The sequence below is a fragment of the Schistocerca cancellata genome, chromosome 6 (genome assembly GCF_023864275.1).
Source record: "Schistocerca cancellata isolate TAMUIC-IGC-003103 chromosome 6, iqSchCanc2.1, whole genome shotgun sequence".
In the NCBI taxonomy this organism is placed as follows: Eukaryota; Metazoa; Arthropoda; class Insecta; order Orthoptera; family Acrididae; genus Schistocerca; species Schistocerca cancellata.
This window is the reverse complement of record NC_064631.1, coordinates 244,158,903-244,180,280: the sequence shown is the minus strand read 5'-3', so window position 1 is coordinate 244,180,280 and position 21,378 is coordinate 244,158,903. Positions and strand designations below refer to the sequence as shown.

The window sequence follows — 21,378 nt, the reverse complement described above, 5'->3', positions numbered from 1 at the left end:
AATTACTGTTGTATTCTCATGTCTACATACTTTCTTCAATACATAATTAACATGATTTTCATGGAAACTGAACCGGCAATATTTGAGAGACTAAATATTTATTATGGTGCACTGATTTTTCCATAAAATTGTTCTTTTGTTTACTATGAAATTACATACAAGATAATTTGAATTGAAATATTTTTTGTAATTATTACATATAGCTCGGTTGATACTAATAACAATAACGTCATAAATCGCTATTACAAAAGAAATAGCCCAAGCTGAACGTGGCAGAGTATCAACAAACTGATGAGAGTCTAGTAGTGGTTGGTCTGATTGCAAGTGTGTCACGTCAGATGGCGCTACACTTTCATTTTGAGTAATGTATGGCGCCAAAATCGATGACAGCCATTCTGCAGTGGGATCAGACATTTGTTTTAGTGGTGCTGAACGTTGATAATAAACAAACAGTAGGTAAAAAATTTGTTTGATATTCAGATGTCAACATCGCTTCAGACAACAAATGAAACTGTGTACTTCTACCCCCTATTGATAAGTACAGGGTGATTCAAAAAGAATACCACAACTTTAGGAATTTAAAACTGTGCAACGACAAATGGCAGAGCTAAGCACTATCTGTCGGCGAATTAAGGGAGCTATAAAGTTTCATTTAGTTGTACATTTGTTCGCTTGAGGCGCTGTTGACTAGGCGTCCTTGCTCAAATGGAAACAGATGAATCTTTCGTTTCAAAGATTGTGTTTAGTGATGAAGCAATTTTCCACACTAACGGGAAAGTCAACCGTCACAATGTCTGTATATGGGGCACTGAGAATCCGCGGGAAACAACTCAGTATGAACGTGACTCGCCTAAGGTGAACGTTTTCTGTGTCATTTCAGCCAATAAAGTTTTTGGTCCCTTTTTCTTCGAAGGTGCTACTGTAACTGGACTACAGTATCTGGAGATGTTAGAGAATTGGCTGTTCCCTCAGCTCGAACAAGAAGCACAACAATTCATATTTCAGCAGGATGGAGCGCCACCACATTGGCACTTATCTGTCCGTAACTACCTGAACGTCAACTACCCGAGGCGATGGATCGGCCGCCAGGCAGCCTGTGACAGAGCATTTCATCACTGGCCTCCAAGAAGCCCTGATCTTACCCCCTGCGATTTTTTCTTATGGGGGTATGTTAAGGATATGGTGTTTCGGCCACCTCTCCCAGCCACCACTGATGATTCGAAACGAGAAATAACAGCAGCTATCCAAACTGTTACGCCTGATATGCTACAGAGAGTGTGGAACGAGTTGGAGTATCGGGTTGATATTGCTCGAGTGTCTGGAGGGGGCCATATTGAACATCTCTGAACTTGTTTTTGAGTGAAAAAAAAAACCTTTTTAAATACTCTTTGTAATGATGTATAACAGAAGGTTATATTATATTTCTTTCATTAAATACACATTTTTAAAGTTGTGGTATTCTTTTTGAATCACCCTGTATATCAACAGCTGTTGTGGATTTCCGTTCCTATTAATGGGGGCTCAGTTAAATGCCACAAAATAAACAGAGGTAGAACTCACTGTGTGTTGATGTGAAAAGTGTAACGCTGACAATTAAAATTACAGACTTTTGCTTTTTATCTGCTAATTTTTAATATCTTTATAAAATTCTTTGCGATATAGTTAATAATTGCGATGTAATATTGGTATCAACAAGAACTTTTGTTAAACATATTCCGTCTGATACTCCGCTATAGCGCAGCAGACTTAGTATTGTAACACTGCGCAAATACATAGAAGAGCCAAAGAAGCTGGTACACTGCCCAATATCATGTACAGCCCCCGTGAGCACGCAGTGTGCCGCAATGCGATGCGACATGGACTCGACTAATGTCTGATGTACTGCTGGAGGCAACTGACTCCATGAATCCTGCAAGACTGTCCATAAATCCGTAAGAGTACGACGGGGTGGGGATCTCTTCTGAACAGCACGTTGCAAGGCATCCCAGATATCCTCAATTAAGTTTATGTCTGGGTCTGGGGAGTTTGGTTGTCAGCAGAACTGTTTAAACTCAGAAGAGCGTTTCTGGAGCCACCCTGTAGCTATACTGGACGTGTGAGGTGTCACATTGTCATGCAGGAAATGCCCAAGTTCGTCGGAATGCACAATGGACGTGAATGGACGCAAGTGATTAGACAGGATGCTTACGTACTTGTCATCTGCCAGAGTCGAGTCTGGATGTATCAGAGGACCCACATCACTCCAACTGCACACGCCCCACACCATTACAGAGCCTCCAGCAGCTTGAACAGTCCCCTGCTGATATGCAGGGTCCATGGATTCAAGATCCATGGATTCAAGAGGTTGTCTCCATACCTATACATGCCCATCCGCTCGATACAATTGAAAACGAGACTCGTCCGACTAGGCAACGTGTTTCTAGTGATCAACAGTCCAATGTCAGTGGGGACGAGCCAAGGCGAGACGTAAAGCTTTGTGTCGTTCAGTCATCAAGGGTACACGAAAGGGCCTTCGGATCGTAAGCTCATATCGATGATGTTTCGTTGAATGGTTTGCACACTGACGCTTGTTGATGATCCAGCATTGATATCTGCAGCAATTTTCAGAAGGGTTGCACTTCTGTTACCTTGAGCGATTCTCTTCAGTCGCCGTTGGTGCCGTTCTTGCAGGATCTTTCTCCGGCCGCAACGTTGTCGGAGATTTGATGTTTTACTGGATTCCTGATATTCACGGTACACTCGTGAAATGGTCGTACAGGAACATACCCACTTTATCGCTACCTTAGAGATGCTGTCTCCTATCGTTCGCGCACCGACTATAACACCACGTTTAAACTCACTTAAATCTTGATAACCGGCCATTACAGCAGCGATAACAATTCTAACAACTGCGCCAGACATTTGTTGTCTTATACAGGCGTTGCCGTCCGCAGTGTGTATTCTGCCTGTATTTGAATGGCATGCCTGTACCAGTTTCTTTGGCGCTTCAGTGTATAAACCCGTTGGTCATGGCCCACGTTGAATCAGTAACGACAGCGTACAGATCAGACATTTAAAACTCGCTGTCCAACAATTTTTCTGCAAAATGAAGTTACCTTTATTTGAAAAGAGTAGAAAAAAATTGAAATTTTCTTCCTGATGAAAAAAAGCTAATTTGATTTTATTAAAGTTATCCTTCTCATTCTATTAAAATAACCATGTTTTATGTATATACACTTCAACAAAAGTAATCGTTATGGAAGCAGCAATCATACTGATAGCAATGCAAGGCTTTCAGAACTAGTGCACTTCCCTCCGGCTAAGTCTGCATCATTCACTGCGTTGATCTGCGCAGTTCGCCTTTACTGGCTCGACTGCAATATACCGCTACGTTTTGTGTTCGGCTGCAACAGCGCTGCGCCGTTGTGTAATCACATAACGTAACATGTAATTAATACTAAAGCGCAATACAGTGTATCCTGCCCACTGCCAAATTACATTTCGTTACTCGCACGACTCAATAAGCGACTGCGGAAATGGTCATTGATTAAAACAGAATTTTGATGTTAGCTACGCTAAAGTCACTACTCAACTCTGTAAAACATTCGTTTGCTGACTTCACTCCATCCTTTATCTACTGCTGACGAGACTACATGACTGACGGCTTCTTTTCAGTTTCCTTGTTTACTGTTTATTGTTTTTGTAGTTCTGTCGCTCATAGAATCATTTAGACACGACTTAGATATTCACAGCTGTGACACAAAAATCCAGAGATGGAATTCCATTTAATGACGCATTGGCTTTTACAAATCATTCTGAATGAGGTTGGAGGGTAAAAAAAAAAAAAAAGAACGTTTTGTCGCTGTTGTGGTCTTCAGTCTCAAGACTAGTTTGATGCAGCTCTCCATGCTACTCTATCCTGTGCGGGCCTCTTCATCTTCGATAACTAGTGCACCGTATATCCTTCTGAATCTGATTACTGTATTCATCTCTTGGTCTCCCTCTACAATTTTTACCCCCTACACTTCCCTCCCATATTAAACTGGTGGTCCCTTCACGTCTCAGAATGTGTCCTACCAACAGATCCCTTCTTTTGGTCAAGTTATGCCACAAATTTCTTGTCTCCCCAGTTCTATTCAGTACTTCCTCATTAGTTACGTGATCGACCCATCTCATCTTCAACATTCTTCTGTAGCAGCTTATTTGGAAAGCTTCTTTTCTCGTCTTCTCTAAACTGTTTATCGTCCATGTTTCACTTCCATAAATGGTTACAGTCGAGACAAATATTTCCAGAAAACAATTCCGAACACTTAAATCTGTATTATATGTTAATAAATTTCTCTTCTTCAGTTCTTGCCATTGACAGTCTACATTTTATATCCTCTCTACATCGGACATCATGAGTTATTTTGCTTCCCAAATAGCAAAACTCATCTATCACCTTAAGTGTCTCGTTTCCTAATCTAAGTTTCCCACCATCACCTGATTTAATTCGACTACGTTCCATTATTCTGGTTTTGATTTTGTTGATGTTCATCTTATGTTCTCCTTTCAAGACATTCTCCATTCATACAAGTCCTTTGCTGTCTCTGACAGCACCAGCAGATGTCCCCCTCGAAAATAATCAACTTCGGATTCATGTTAAGCTTATTTTTCGAGTTATTCTGGTTTGTCAACTTAAAATTTACGCCCTCTATATTAACGATATATAGGGGACAATCTGAGTAGCTCTCTTAGGTTGTTTGCAGAGGATGCTGTCATTTGTCGTCTTGTAAAGTCATCAGATGACCAAAACGAATGTATGGTGCCAAAAGTGGCAATTGACACTGAACACAGAAAAGTGTGAAGCTATTCACATAAGTACTAAAAAAAACCGCTAAATTTTGATTATACGATAAGTCACACTAACCTGAAGGCTGCAAATTAAACTAAATACATAGGGTTTACAATTACAAATATCCTAATTGGAATGGTCACATAGATAATGTTGTGGTTCAAAAAAATGTTTCAAATGGCTCTGAGCACTATGGGACTTAACTTCTGAGGTCATCAGTCCCCTAGAACTTAAATTTAACCAACCTAAGGACATCACACACATCTGTGCCCGAGGCAGGATTCGAACCTGACTGTAGCGCCTAGAACCGCTCGGCCACTCCGGCCGGCCATAATGTTGTGGGTAGAGCAAACAAAAGACTGCGATTCATTGGCAGAACACTTAAAAGATACAACAGGTCTATTAAAGAGACTGCTTACACCACGCTTGTCCGCCCTATTCTGGAGTATTGCTGTGCGGTGTGAGATCCGCATCAGGTAGGATTGACAGAAAAACTTCAAAGAAGGTCAGCTCGTTTTGTATTATAGCAAAATAGGAGAGATAGTGCCACAGACATGATACGTGAATTGGAGTGGCGTTCATTAAAACAAGGCGTTTTTCGTTTCGACGGGGTCCTCTCATGAAATTTAAATCACCAGTTTTCTCCTGAAATTGAGAAAACATTCTGTTGGCACCCACCTACATATGGAGAAATGATCATCACGATAAAATAAGAGAAATCAGGGCTCGCACGGAAAAAATTAGATGCCCGTTTTCCCCGCGCGCCGTTCGAGAGTGGAACGGTAGAAAGATAGCTAGAAGGTGGTTCATTGAACCCTCTGCCAGGCACTTTATTCTGAATAGTAGAGTAATCACGTAGATGTAGATGTAGTCGTAGAGGTAACCGTCAGTAGTGTTCTGTGTTGCTACGAGTGCGTTATTTCGGAAGTAAGCAAGTTCGAACGTTTGCAAATTGTTAGTGTTCGTATGATGGGCGTTTCAGTAACCAATGGAGCTGAAATGTTTGGTTTTTCAGGGAAGGTGTTCGCCGCTGAAGAGAAAGCGGGAGAACCGAATCCGCTAAGTTACAACGCGGACGGAAGTGTGTGTTAAGTGATCGTGACAAATGGTCATTGAAGAGGACTGTGACGTAAAGTAAGAGGACAACATCTGTAAAAGTCACTGCAGAACTGAATGTCGCATTCGCGAACCTTGTCAGCAGTCGAGATATACTGCAAAAAATTGAAACACCAACTTGGCTGTACATCTTGATATACGCTGTTAATCAGACAAGATATATTTTATAATTCACTATCAAAGATAAAACTACCCAAAAAAGATCCTCCTCCTGAACTTCAGTTTTCACAGAATACAGTTAAACTACTTTCATAATGGATATTATGTCCAATATAAATCAAATCCCGCAATTCTTGGAGATGTTAATGGCTGTTCGTTGTATGCCGGGTTAACAACCGTTGCGTTTACAAGTGCAAAAATTGCTAACAACAACTTGGTTATATAACCGGAACCACAACATTAATCAGTCACACCGAGAAAATCAGATCAATATTTTGTGCAACTGTGCATCGCCGCCCTACATTCCGTTTGAAATTTTGATTGCAGGGGCGCGAAGCTAGTATCCATTGTGGGCAATTGACTTGTATATCAATAGATTAAAACAAACTTAGCACCGAATACAAGCTAATGAGAAGCAACTTAAAGTACAAAATGATCAAGAAGAGTAGGAAGGAGTTTAACCTCCTGCGTGAGATAAAACTACGAAAGACAAAGTAGTACCAGAAAAAGTGGAAGAGTTCTGCTATCTATGATGCAAATAACACATAATAGCCAGACCAAGGAAGTTGACTGGCATGGGCAAAGAAGTCTGTCGAGAAAAAAACTCTAATAAAACTTTGAAATGAAGAAACGTATCCAGAAACATCCGGAACAACAGTGTACTGGTGTAAGGTCATAAAAAATCACAAAGAAATACTAAATGGGAATATTCTAAATTATAGTTACAGAAATTGTTTCAAAAATTAAGAGTGCAGTTAAAGTACGAAATGAAAATCTTCTGAAAAAAAATAGGGTAGGAAAGAATTTTTAGGTGAAACACTTGTTTCTGTACCCAAGAGTAGGAATACTAGAAAGAAAAGTGCAGGCATGAACAAACATTGGTATTTGCAACATGCTATCGAGAATGCTGGATGTTATAGGTGATAAGAGGGTAAAAGATTAGAACATCAGTGGAAGAGTGGAAGACTGCATAACGCTCAATGCAGAGAGTAATGCATTTAAAAAGAATGTTAAAACTTTATACATGCACGTATTATTCTTGAATAGAAATTTTTTTATTAGAAATAACTCGAACAAGGATAAAGTGTAAAAATTCCATAACAGCTTTGTTTCATAACGTTAAAACAAAATAAATGTATCGTGAATTAGAGCTAATAACAACAGGATGAAAGTTTCTGATAATCCCATGAAGGATAAAACAGGAATGTCGGAGTTCAGGGGGTCGTCTACACCAAGGTTATTAAAGACTGACAATGAGCATTCGCGCAGGCTGGCGACGATGGGTGCTGGAGTGCAGAAGTACTCCTACTTGTAAACTTGCCAGATAAAACCGATACACTGTTTCACTGCAGACGGTGGTAGGAAACAGTAGCAGGGGGATATGAAATAACACAGTTGAACGTGACGAACGATAAAATCTGCTGACCCCTTTATGTATATAAAAGTATGACAAATTTAGATAAATACAGAGTGAATCCGAACAAATTTTCTTATGTTATTCAGGAATTTTATCTATTTTAGTATAAGGTACCCGTGGTCTACGACAGCCCTTTAACGAGTAGGTGCATTTCATTTCATTTCATTTATTCACACAATTATTTTTGTACTGCACAAAAACGTTTGCACAATAGGCCAAACGTCAACAGCATGTGGAATATGTCTACTTCGAAACAAACATGATCCAATTAGTGAGGGTCCTTGATACTCACAGCAGCAAAGCTCATGTTACTCTTGGCGCTCAAGTTTGCATTCAGTACCGCTCGGTTCTGTATAGGGTGTGATTTTCGAGCAGTGTTAGTTGTGCGATAAAAGTGATACGGGGCAATATGGATAGCTTTACTGATAAAGAGCAGGTCGATATGCACCTCGTGTGTGGGCTCACTGAGTGCAACGGAATAGCGCCACAGCGACTCTATGCTGAGATGTTCCTGCGTACGTTTTGGTAAAGATTTTTTAGAAAGAAGCAAAGATAACAAGGGTAAAGAACCACATAATTCCTAAGTACATTAATTGTAACGATCCACCTGAGACTTCTGTTGTGTTCTTTATTGCGAAGACTAGTTTGACGCATTTCTTCACGCTATCCTGTGAAAGCCTCCTCGCTTCGGAATAAGTACTGCAACCTACATCCCTTTTAAACCTGCTTACACTATTCACATGTTGGTCTCCCTCTACAATTTTTACTTCTCAGACTTCCACCCAATAGCTGATTGATGATTTAACAAATGCTTCCACTATTCATATCTTGGTCTCCCTCTACAATTTTTACTTCTCAGACTTCCACCCAATAGTTGATTGATGACAAATGTCTGTTGGATTTTATCTAGGACTCTTCGGACGACGTTCGTCTGATGATTTTTCTGACGTTTCGCCAGCACGAATGGCTGGCACTGTCAAAGTTTCACCCTCCATTGCTAGCGGTGTACTGGAGCCGAGCTCGCGGCCGCAGACTATATGTACCTGGCGCGCCAAGGTCCAAAGGCTTCTCCGCGGTCACTTCCGATGCGATTCTCCTCTTGCTACCTGCAACGGTCGTTCGCTGCAGCACTATGTGGTCGGTCTTACACAGCGGGTGCTCTGCCGTGGCCGATTTCTCCTCCTGCCTCAACCTGCAATGTTACTTCCGAGATCCTGGTGTTGATTGATCGTCCAGTCATTCCAACATAAACTTTACCGTATGCGCATGATACACGGTATTTTCCAGACATTGCATGAGGGTCGCTTTCCTCCTTTGCCTCCATGCCAACACAAAATTTGCCATGGAAGTAGAAAAGGGCAAAAAACTACCATTTCTAGGTGTGAAAACCTGGGACACCCTCCTATTTTTTTCTTGTGTGAGCTGCTTATCCTCCACGTTCCGCCTCCGCGCAAGCCTACACTTCTAATGCCTTCAGGGAAGGATTCCTAACATTTAAGTCTGTACACGGTACATAATGTTTAACCTTCAGAAATGCTTTTCTTGCCACTTCCCGTCAGTGCTTTAAATCCTCTCTACTATGGCCATCATCGGTTACTTAGCTGCCCAAACAGCAAAACTGTACTACTAATTTCAGTGTCTCATCTACTTAAATAATTCACTTAGCATCACTTGATTTAATTCGATACATTCCATTACCCACGTTTTCTTTCGTTGGTGTTCGTATTATATCCTCCTTTCAAGACACCTTCTTTCTTTGTAGTTGGGATTAAGATATTCTTCTTTGAGGGTATTACGCCTGTCTCATACATCTTGTACACTAGGTGGAATATTGTTGTCATCGCTCCAAAAGCTTTCAACATTTCTAGAGGAATGTCTGTCGTCCGCTTCAGGGGTCTTGTTTTTTCTTAGTTTTTCTAGTGCTCTGTCACATTCTTCTCACACTATCACATGTCCCATCTCATCTTCATCTGCTGCCTCTTTCCTTTCTGTAATATTGCTTCAAGTTCATTTCCCTTGTATCTATTCCTTTTACCTTTCAGTTTTCCCCTCTTTACTTACATTAGTACCGGTTTTCCATGCGTTGACATTCATGCAGCTGGTTCTCTTTCCTCCAAAGGTCTCTTTAATTTTTCTATAACTGGCATCTATATTTCTACTATTTATAGGAACTTCTATAGCACTTTCATGCAATCTCCTCTTTTAGACGTCTGTATTCCCTTTCACCTGTTTCATTTTAAGCATTTTTATAGTTTCTACTTTTATCAGTTAAACATCTTCTGTGATGTTCGGAGATTTCTACTAGGCAATGTGCTTTTACGTACGCGATCCTCTGCTGCTCCATTATTTCATCTGTGAATGCTACTCATTCATCTTCTACTGTACTCCTTTCCCCTGTTTCAATCAGTCGATGCTTGAAGCTCTCAGCATCCTCTGGTTCTTTCAACTTATCCAGGTCCAACCACCTCTTTGATCTCCCACCTTTTAGCAATTTCTACAGTTTTAACGTGCAGTTCATAACCAAGAAATTATGCTCAAAATCCACATCTGCCCATACAAATGTTATACAGTTTTAAATCTGGTTCTGAAATCTCTGTCTTCACATTATATAATCAATCTGAAGGCTTCCAGCATCTCGAGGCCTGGTTATGTAATCTTTGTTTTTCCATTATATTATCAGTCTGAAACCTCGCAGTGTCTCCAGGTCTCTTCCGTGTAAATAGCCTTCTTTCATGGTTCTTAAACCAGTTGTTATTGATGACTAAATTACGTTCTGTGTAAAATTCTACCAGATGAGTCACAGACCTCATTTTACTAATACTCTTCCATCTCTTCCGTTTCCTACTATCGAATTTCACTTCTTCACCGCAATTTAATTTTCCTCCCTCTTATCTGAGTAATTTTCTTTATCTCATTATACATTTTTTCAATTTCTTCATCATCTGAGGAGCTAGCTGGCATATAAACGTGTACTACTGTGCCAGGTTCTAGCTTCGTGTTTATCTTGGCTACGATAATACGTTCATAGCGCTATTCATAGTAGCTTACTCGCAATCCTAGTTTCTTATTCATTATTACACTCATCTGATTTTTTATTTGTAGTTCTGTACTCACCTCACCGAAAGTCCTGTTCATCCTGCCATCAAGCTTCATTAATTCTCGCTATAGCTAACTTCAACTTATCCACTTCCCTTTTTTAGTTCTCTAACTTATCTTCCCGATTACGGGAACAAACATTCCGCGCTCCAACTCGTAGAATGCCTGTTTTGTGATTCCTGACGATGACATCCTCTAGAGTAGTCCCTGCACGGAGCTCCAAATGGATAACTGTTCTACCTTTGTAATATTTTACCCAATCGTTCGACAAATCTAAAGTATTGTAGCAGACTACACAAATCCTTACAGTTGGCTGTACTAGAAACTGAGTGAGGCCTAACGCAGTAGTTAAAACATTTCATTCATTCCGTAAATGGGTGGAGTTAAAATATTCTTCTCCACCCAGACTCATCTAGGTTTCCCATGAGTTCCTTAAAACACTTCAGCTATATACCAGGATGTATTCTTTAAAAGTATCAGACCTCATAAGCAAACGTTTCCAGTCCAACTGAGCTACGGCTGTGTGGTGTCTTTGACGACATGTATGTCGACGGTAAAGCCTTTGAGTTTTTCTTCCCTGCAGATAAACCAACGCTCCATTTGAAGTGGTGTCGTTCTCAACGAAGCGTTGCGTTGTAAAACAAAAAAGATAACGAACAGATCTATAATTATAAAACACTGGTGCATTGTGCGAAAGTAACTATTGGTTGAAAAAAAAACATGATGTTTTTGTTCAACCTAGTAATGTTTGCACCAATCTTGATACTTCCTCCTACTTCACTGGACAAAGTTTTGTTCATTCATCCCGTATTTGCATGATATTATCGAAAATGTGCGTACAGGTAAGCAAACTGTAGATTTCACATCTTTCTCCTCAAATGAGAGGCAATACAATATTACACGTGTAGTTATTTAATAAATTACATCAGTAATCCCATCAACACGATTGCCGCTGTTCATAAACTCATGCATGAATAGCACTGTCGATTACTACACTCCTGGAAATGGAAAAAAGAACACATTGACACCGGTGTGTCAGACCCACCATACTTGCTCCGGACACTGCGAGAGGGCTGTACAAGCAATGATCACACGCACGGAACAGCGGACACACCAGAAACCGCGGAGTTGGCCGTCGAATGGCGCTAGCTGCGCAGCATTTGTGCACCGCCGCCGTCAGTGTCAGCCAGTTTGCCGTGGCATACGGAGCTCCATCGCAGTCTTTAACACTGGTAGCATGCAGCGACAGCGTGGACGTGAACCGTATGTGCAGTTGACGGACTTTGAGCGAGGGCGTATAGTGGGCATGCGGGAGGCCGGGTGGACGTACCGACGAATTGCTCAACACGTGGGGCGTGAGGTCTCCACAGTACATCGATGTTGTCGCCAGTGGTCGGCGGAAGGTGCACGTGCCCGTCGACCTGGGACCGGACCGCAGCGACGCACGGATGCACGCCAAGACCGTAGGATCCTACGCAGTGCCGTAGGGGACCGCACCGCCACTTCCCAGCAAATTAGGGACACTGTTGCTCCTGGGGTATCGGCGAGGACCATTCGCAACCGTCTCCATGAAGCTGGGCTACGGTCCCGCACACCGTTAGGCCGTCTTCCGCTCACGCCCCAACATCGTGCAGCCCGCCTCCAGTGGTGTCGCGACAGGCGTGAATGGAGGGACGAATGGAGACGTGTCGTCTTCAGCGATGAGAGTCGCTTCTGCCTTGGTGCCAATGATGGTCGTATGCGTGTTTGGCGCCGTGCAGGTGAGCGCCACAATCAGGACTGCATACGACCGAGGCACACAGGGCCAACACCCGGCATCATGGTGTGGGGAGCGATCTCCTACACTGGCCGTACACCACTGGTGATCGTCGAATAGTGCACGGTACATCCAAACCGTCATCGAACCCATCGTTCTACCATTCCTAGACCGGCAAGGGAACTTGCTGTTCCAACAGGACAATGCACGTCCGCATGTATCCCGTGCCACCCAACGTGCTCTAGAAGGTGTAAGTCAACTACCCTGTCCAGCAAGATCTCCGGATCTGTCCCCCATTGAGCATGTTTGGGACTGGATGAAGCGTCGTCTCACGCGGCCTGCACATCCAGCACGAACGCTGGTCCAACTGAGGCGCCAGGTGGAAATGGCATGGCAAGCCGTTCCACAGGACTACATCCAGCATCTCTACGATCGTCTCCATGGGAGAATAGCAGCCTGCATTGCTGCGAAAGGTGGATATACACTGTTCTAGTGCCGACATTGTGCATGCTCTGTTGCCTGTGTCTATGTGCCTGTGGTTCTGTCAGTGTGATCATGTGATGTATCTGACCCCAGGAATGTGTCAATAAAGTTTCCCCTTCCTGGGACAATGAATTCACGGTGTTCTTATTTCAATTTCCAGGAGTGTATTTAGTCAACGTTAAGGCAAAACAATTTTATTAGAATTTTGCTAAATATTCGTAAGTATAGGTGGCCACATAAAAAATTTAAGTTAACGTAAGTTATAAAACAACTTATGTGCGTTGCATGTTTAATTGTTAAATATCAGGCGAGCTACCAGATTTATTTGTTCATGCCATAACACCTACGCCTCATTCCCCACGGCAAAATAATAGTGCGTTATGCCACAATATTCAGTTATGTAGAAAGTTTTAAATGCTATATATTAGTCATGAAAACTTATTTTTACATAATTTAAATTTATGGACTGCTGAATCAGAAAGAGCGCCATAATGAAATCCGTGATATGAAATTCAGATATCTAAGAGTAATGTGAAAATGTGCAATACGTTGTATTTATTGATCTTTCACTCTGCGACGGAATGTGCGCTGCTTTAAAGCTACCTGACAGATTAAAACTGCATACCCAAGTGGTGCTGCAAACCGGAACCTTGTGTTTTTCGGCAACGTTCTTGTCGAGCTTATTTTTTCCTTCTTTGTAAATTTTGAACCAGTTGGCCTGTTTTTAGTAAATTTCTTTAAGCCTGAAAAGAAAAATGGAAAGTTAAATTGTATTTTACATGTTAATATCTTCCTCCAAATTTAAATTAATGCTCTTGAAGAAACTAAACTCTTTGCCTCTTTGAAACTTGAAAATGCTTTATCATAAATCGAAAATTTCTTCTTTGTATGTAAAATTCTTCCAGCTTTTTCTTCCTTTGCTATGACTTCAAACCTTCCCGCATTAAACTGAAGTTCTTCCTTCTTAAAACCTGGAATTCCTTCATTCCTCGTATTCTTCTTCATTTTTTATTAAGTTTGTTTACATTTTATCTTAACTGATGAGTCTTGAAGGTGGTAAATTAGGTTAAAAAGGAAGCTACTCTTTGGCTTTCCTGTCTCCAATATATCGAAGACTGCCGACGTCACTTTCTCTTATTACCATAATATATATCACAGAATGAGTAAAGCAAATCATCACCTACCCGACCGGGTACTTACAACTATTTGCATTGTAAAAGGACATCTTGACATTATCGTCAAGTACATCTTAAACATCCTACTTCGTATTTAGGTGTTGGTAAGAAATTTAATTATTTACAAAAAGGAATAGATCTTGTGCCAAAATTGACGAAATCACCCTTACGCTGTTTTCATATGTTTCATCATACTTGTGCTGAAAGTTATTGCACGTTGGGCAGAGTTGGATCGTCAGGCACAAAAAAAGTTGGCTTTTCTGGGTTGGTCGTGGTGAGTGAGTAGTTAACGAAGTGTCTCATTAGCCACAACTATTAGGCTTGACGTCTGGGAATAATCGTCAATTTTATCTTAAAATGTAGGTCATTTCAGTCGAGTGTGGTGTCGTTCATGACTGGAAGTTATTTTTCTTGTTTCTTTACAGCACTTAATTCATTTCATCGGTTAATATCGATCAAGTCTTCTAAACAGGAAACAATATCTACGTCGGTACCTTCCAGAAACTCATTCACTCTCCTCTTGCAGTTCTCGATGTGGTCTGCACTGCAAAATGTGCTTACTCAGGTCTTTCACCGGTGGTCACATTAATGTCAGTGAACAGGGAAGTCCACAATGTGGGCACGCAACGATTCCCTCAACAGGTTTTATTCCTTCAACGGTCGAGTAGCTGACAGTTAAACTGCAACCGGCGTGATGGCACCAATAACACTCCACAGTCCAATTGCCGCCTCCAGCTGTGTTCAACCCAACAGAGCGCTCACACGTCTTCAGGAAACCCAGTTTTTCAACTGTTCACTCCGCCGCCAGCAACTTACTCCCAAACTGCTAGCTCAGCACTCCCCTATAACCCCGCCTACAGCTGCTTACGCATCCTCTTGTGGGCTGGTATCCTCTGGTAGCCAAGCGACGGATCAGAGACAGACACAGGAAAGATGAAGTCGATACTTGGGTGCCAAGGATATCGCGCACGCTTGGCATAGTGATGCTACAGAAAAATGCAAAACGTTAGGTGGGTAGATCAGATGAGAAGGTACTAAACTGAATTCGGGAGAAAAGAAATGTATGGCCCTATTTGACTAAAAGAAAGGCTCAAATGAGAGACACAATCTAAGGCTTCACGCAGTCGTCAATTCAGTAATGGAGGAAGACATGAGCTTCAGTGTAGAAAGCATGTTGAAGTAAATTTAGGTTGCCGTAGTTATGCAGAGATGAAGAAGCTCGCACAGGGAGTATTGCTGCATGAAATCAATCTTCGGATTTAAGAACATAAAAACTATAAACGCCTTGAGTTATCACTTACATTGAGGAAAAAATTAAAAATAAATTTACTGGAATTAAACTACAAATCCTTCCTAAGGATGGTATATATCGCAGCTTGTACCTTGCTGGCGTTGTTGCAAACCAGTAATATACCTCGTCACGGTTGCAAGAGAGTGTATTATTGACAACTGAAGTACAAAAGTACTGTGACAAAATAGGTTTCATAGTCATGGTTAGCTCAGAAATTGTCATTGTTTCGGACTGGCCATGTAAGGAGTCGACATGATGGTTCCTGAATGTTATACATTCACACTGCTGACCTCATTTTAATAGCCACAGAAAGCATTAATTTTTCAAAGTAAGCTGATGGGTAGAAAATGTGTTTTGCTTTCGAAGCTGTTTCATTCATTTATTTTTCGTTATTACGGATCTGTATGTCATTTGGCCTTCCCAGAAATGTTGGTTGTTTCACCTTCAGCCCTGAGGTAATTGATTGATGTGACTGATTCCAGAAAGTTTACTAAACCAATGTAGGTTCTTTCCATGTATGTTGTGCTGAAGATAAAAAATGGTTCAAATGGCTCTGAGCACTATGCGACTTAACTTCTAAGGTCATCAGTCGCCTAGAACTTAGAACTAATTAAACCTAACTAACCTAAGGACAACAACACATCCATGCCAGAGGCAGGATTCGAACCTGCGACCGTTGCGGTCGCTCGGCTCCAGACTGTAGCGCCCAGAACCGCACGGCCACTCCGGCCGGCTGCTGAAGATCAGGTACCAAGACTTGCATGGAGCATTGATCGTAGGCAGATGTTCTGTAGACTGCTCCAAAAAAATTCTTTCTCTTGCGAAAAGAATTGTTTTCATTCTTGTCTAGCACCCACCGATAACTACACACTTTTCGCTCGAGGTTTTATGTGAAATAAGAACAAAACAATAAAGAATAAAAGATCCGTTTGATTAATCAATTTGTAAAAAACTTTTAATTGCTTATTTCCGAGTGCCTCATTTTGTGTAAACCTCAGTTTTAACAAGTGCACTGATCTTTTTTTGTAACCTTCGGTTAGTAAGACACACCAGTCCACTCAATCCTCAATCAGCTTACACCAGTAACTTTAATGGTTTGGTGCTGTCCAGTTTCGATGCAAGAGGTGCTTATTTTGGATACAAAGTGTTGTAGTATTTTTGGCAAATTTTTCAGCAAATCAAATGAAATTCATGTAAGTTACTTCTGACGACACTTGCATGTCAAAAATGACATCCATTACTTACATCATTAAACAAATTTTTGTATAGGGGAAATTGAATAATTGCTGTGCATGCTATCTTTTGTTCTTTGGAAAGGGCAGCTAAATACTGACAACGCAAATAATTATTAAAAGCTACAAAACTAACAGAAGTTTTCATTTTAAAATAATGGTTTTTGCGTAGGATGGAAATGTGCAGAATTAATTGAGCTCTTATTAAAAATGAAAATCAAGCAGCCTCGTCTTCACCGTAAAAGTCAGCATTTACACAGTAACTTAAGGTGCAGTCTGTCTTATTTTATTTGGAGAATAATTTTGGTTTAGAATACCCCCTTTGTTACCAGTTAAATTGATGTCCGCAGAGTCAAACATAATGTTGGTGGTTCTCTAGCTGAGGAAAAATAAATTAATTTTCACCATGTGATAAAATTATGTGAGCTGTAACCGACTGAGTAACATTATCGGGACCGAGCGAGGTGGCGCAGTGGTTAGACACTGGACTGGCATTCGGGAGGACGACGGTTCAATCCCGCGTCCGGCCATCCTGATTTAGGTTTTCCGTGATTTCCCTAAATCACTCCAGGCAAATGCCGGGATGGTTCCTTTCAAAGGGCACGGCCGACTCCCTTCCCCATCATTCCCTGATCTGATGAGACCGATGATCTCGCTGTCTGGTCTCCTTGCCCAAAACAGCCAGGCAACCAACATTAGCGGAGTTGTGTACCCAGAGACAACAATTACCATGAGATGTCGACACCACACAGGCATAGCCAATCGACTGGGATATGTCAGCTCTGTGCAGTAGCCTCCAGATGGCGTTCCCAAACTAGGACATATTTCTCCTTCAGCATCACTTCTTCTGGCGCACCACGTACAGTCATGCTCAAAAGTATCCGAACGACCTGAATTGCATTTCGCCTGATCCGCATGCAACCCACATAACTTAGCTGTCTAGCAAGTCCACTAATCGCTCCTTGGTACAGTCGTTTGACTATTGAAAATGGTTCCAACAAGTCACCACTAGAAAACACTGCTCTGTATCGCAATAACTCAAGATGTAAAGTAATACTGCGATACTACAAATATCAGGAAACACCTTACCACAGATAAGACTGTCCTTAAGGCTTGTAAGCTCACATTTATTACAATAAATGACATACCTGAAATGTTACCACTCTCATTATTACGTCAGATAGGTAATGCACGTAGTACGTTCGTCGTATTCATGATTTCCTCTTCAAAGTAACACACCGTACTTATTATTTAACACAAAAAGACATTAAAAATTTAAGTTATTCACGAGCAGGTATTTGAGAATATGTATGAACTTCAAATGACACGACGAACCGTCTCGTTCTGCATATGGATTCAAACCCAGATCATGCAGACTAAGCAAAGATTTCGTGACTGACAGAAACTAACAGTCATTCCTGATTAGGCATACAGAGAGTGATATACCTCGATTTTAGACAATATCAGTTAGTAAATATCAACTTTAAATTACATAACGCAAACATTTTTAACGGACGCGAATTCCAACCCAGCACCTATTGTCCCTGATAACGAACTACGAGAGATGTTAAATATTGCTTTTTAACAAGTAACTTATTTGAAATGTCGTGAGGTAAAGCTTAGTATTGAACAGGGATTCGAACCCAGAACCTAATCGGATAGATATCGAAGCACAATCAACTATGACATATCGCACTTGCTCGGCAGTAGCTAGATGTTTTAACTGAAATGACGAGACGAAACATTAATTTTTTCCTTCCCACGACTGCAACCCATCACCCATCGCTGTTATATTCTAGAGAAAACGAACGTTAAATATGGGATTGTTGCACCAGCAACGACATATGAGCGTGTTTGTACTAGAAATAATATGACGATGAGTTCAGTGCTGACTGGGAATAGAGCTACACACATATCGTTGTTGACTACACACAAAAAGGCGTCAGCTACCGAATTTTTCTCCACCAGCAGCTCGGAATAACATCTTGAACTTACAGTGATCTCGCAAATAGTTCTGTCTCACTGGGAGTCAAAAACGTCAAATATCGTTAGTGTTGACAACGAATGAAAATCATTAAAAATCGAAATTATCATCCACCAGCAGATAGGTGTTCTCATGATAGATCTTGGTAATACGTAATGAAATCTTTAGTGCCGGGCCTGGATTCGAACCCATTCACGCGCAATATGTGGAAATGATGAGGAACCTGTAGTTTTGAAGAAACAACAAATTGTAGCCGAGCTGTATTGTGACGAAGGGATCAAATTCCGCGTTAACGGCGGCCTAAGTTGCATTCCCAGTTCAGAATGAATTTTATCGACATACAGAAGCTCAGATAAAAGATGGAATAAGTGTCCTGTGAGCCTACGTAGCGTTTGTTTCGTCACTAGAAATAAGTAACTAGTGTAAGAAAGGTTACTGGTGATAGAGCGGCGGCTCCAGACTTCTTTGTGGCACAACCTAACGTCTACTTGGTAGAGGAGGAATATCATTTTTAATGTGAATTTCAGACCACAATGCCATTATATCTTCTTCACTTGGTGTAGCCAGAAGAGAATGGAATCTGTCTCTCCCTATCTAAAATCTCTAACCGAAGTTGAAATCGAACCCAAACCATATACCTATCATCAGCCCAACAGACCACCAAATCCTCTTTCTTCTCAGTGGCTCATTTTTCTATCATAACGCCGTTGTGCCACACTGGCTGAGAATTCCTACACACAAGCTCCCTGTATCAATTTGCAGCATGTTCAGTAAATTCATTTACTTGCATGACCGTATCATCATGAACTAGCTGCCTTGGCTACCCAGTGCATACATTCAACTTTATTTGTAATCACCGAAATAAAATCACGTAACTTCCACCAACACAGAACTGCAAACAGTGTAGATGCAGAAATTTAAATAGGAAGTGTTCTTTTCCACTTGAGCTACTCTATTGCGCTATCTGGTTGTTGAAAGCGTCGTGCAGTGCAAAAGAAAAGGTATAACTGTTTGACTCTCATAAGTGTTGACCTGGCCATATGCATTATCCCACAGCGCTGTGGAATGCATAAGATCTGGAGGAACTTGTAAGATAATTCCCTTCACTTCTCAACCCAAAATAGTCGTACGTGGAAAAAGGGCTAACTTGTGCGACATTATGTTCGTTTCAGGTTTAACAGACAGCCAGACAGTAGATGCATCTTGAAACTTTTGTATTATGTATGGATAAAGCGCATCGTGCCAAAATACGTCGGAAAGTATTTTCTACATTATCTGTCTGCTGGTAGTGGCATTTTATTCTTCTTCAAACTTTTTTTGAGAGCTTTAACTCAGAACAGGTTTTATACATGCATGTAACAAATAAACCGCATGTGCATTTTCAGACTGTTATAGATAACATCAGAGAATTCGCATACATCGTTGATGATTAATTTTTCTCTCATGTGTACTATTGTTTTAACAACACTAAAGGAAACCTTACGAAAATTATGAACTGTATTATAAAAAATAAAATAAAACTACCCACGATAACCTTACAACGAAAGTCTGTTATAATAACACTGAGTATCTGTACACAAGCGTGCCTCCATCGTCACGAATTGGTAAAATACTACTCACTTCGATTATGATTGAGTGTGTGTTTAATTGGTATGCTGTGTCATACTCAAGATGTATGCAAATGTGGCATTTCATAAATAAAGTTACGTATTCCTAGAAACCGAAAATTTGCTTGTCAGCAGCGGAAAGAGCCTTACCTGTTGTGCAGCATTGTAAGTTTTTCACCATGAGCCGAAAGTATTTTCTTGAGATTTCCTAAGCGATGTTTGTTCTGACTGCATGTAGCTCTTTCACAGAAGGGATAAAAACACTACACTCAGTGAGACTGGAATTGCGAACCACAACAGAGGCTTTTACACAGGTCAGCACATTACCACAGAACTGGCGAAGAAGTATGCGTCAGAGCTTCCTCTTACGAGACCAATAGTGGCTAGAACTCGTAAACCGCTATTTGAACGACGAGATTAGTTGCGATTTCCACGTGCAATGGCTTTCCTGGGCTGAAAACCGTAAATTTACAATCTTTTGTTACACCTCAAGCGATAATAACGCAGATTATTCAATGGAAATGACAGGTAAAATCAAGTTAACTTTGAGGCTTAATTCCGTGCACACCAGGAAGTAACTCGTCGATCACAGAGTTGCCAAACATACATTGCCTTGTTGCCAAATCTCAGTTACAATACCAGCAGGAAGAAGACGAACCGATGTGATATTACAGCGGGCTGGGAAGTGACCGTAGCTGGTGTCCCCAAGTCGCGGCTGCTACGGCCTGGAATACATAATGCGTCTGATTCGCATTTCTATATCCAGGTTTGGGGCTGGAGCGTAGTTACTAATAATACTCAGAACTGACTGCAAACTAAGCATCATAAATCAGTAACGCTCATAGTTGTTTTTATATTTCTTTCGTAAGTGTACTCAAAACTAAGAAACTCATTCACAGACGTTTTCGTGCCTCGCCGATAGTCAAGCACAACAAACAAATAAAAAAAAAGAATGTGTGTGTGTGTGTGTGTGTGTGTGTGTGTGTGTGTGTGTGTGTTTGAAATATTGTATTCATGATCTATGAAACAGGAATTAATCTAATGTAATGTAATCATATCATATTGATGACTAGCCATGAAGGGTCATGAATTACCGAAATTTTTGCTAATACCAGTAACCAAATCTTAACTTGAAAATAAAAGACGACAGTTTTTGTAATAAACCGGGACTTCTATCAAGACCCTTTCGTCCCTGTTAACTAACAACGAAAGATGTCTGATATACCTCTCTTCTGAAGTATCAAAGTGT

The 21,378-nt window shown here is 41.0% G+C and overlaps 1 protein-coding gene across 1 annotated transcript in view; it reads left to right on the top strand.

The window, feature by feature from the left end:
* The window catches only part of LOC126191322 (GTP-binding protein REM 1-like), a 677,336-nt gene that overhangs the window by 221,688 nt on the left and 434,270 nt on the right, over positions 1–21,378 (top strand). The gene's annotated exons all lie outside the window — the stretch shown is intronic.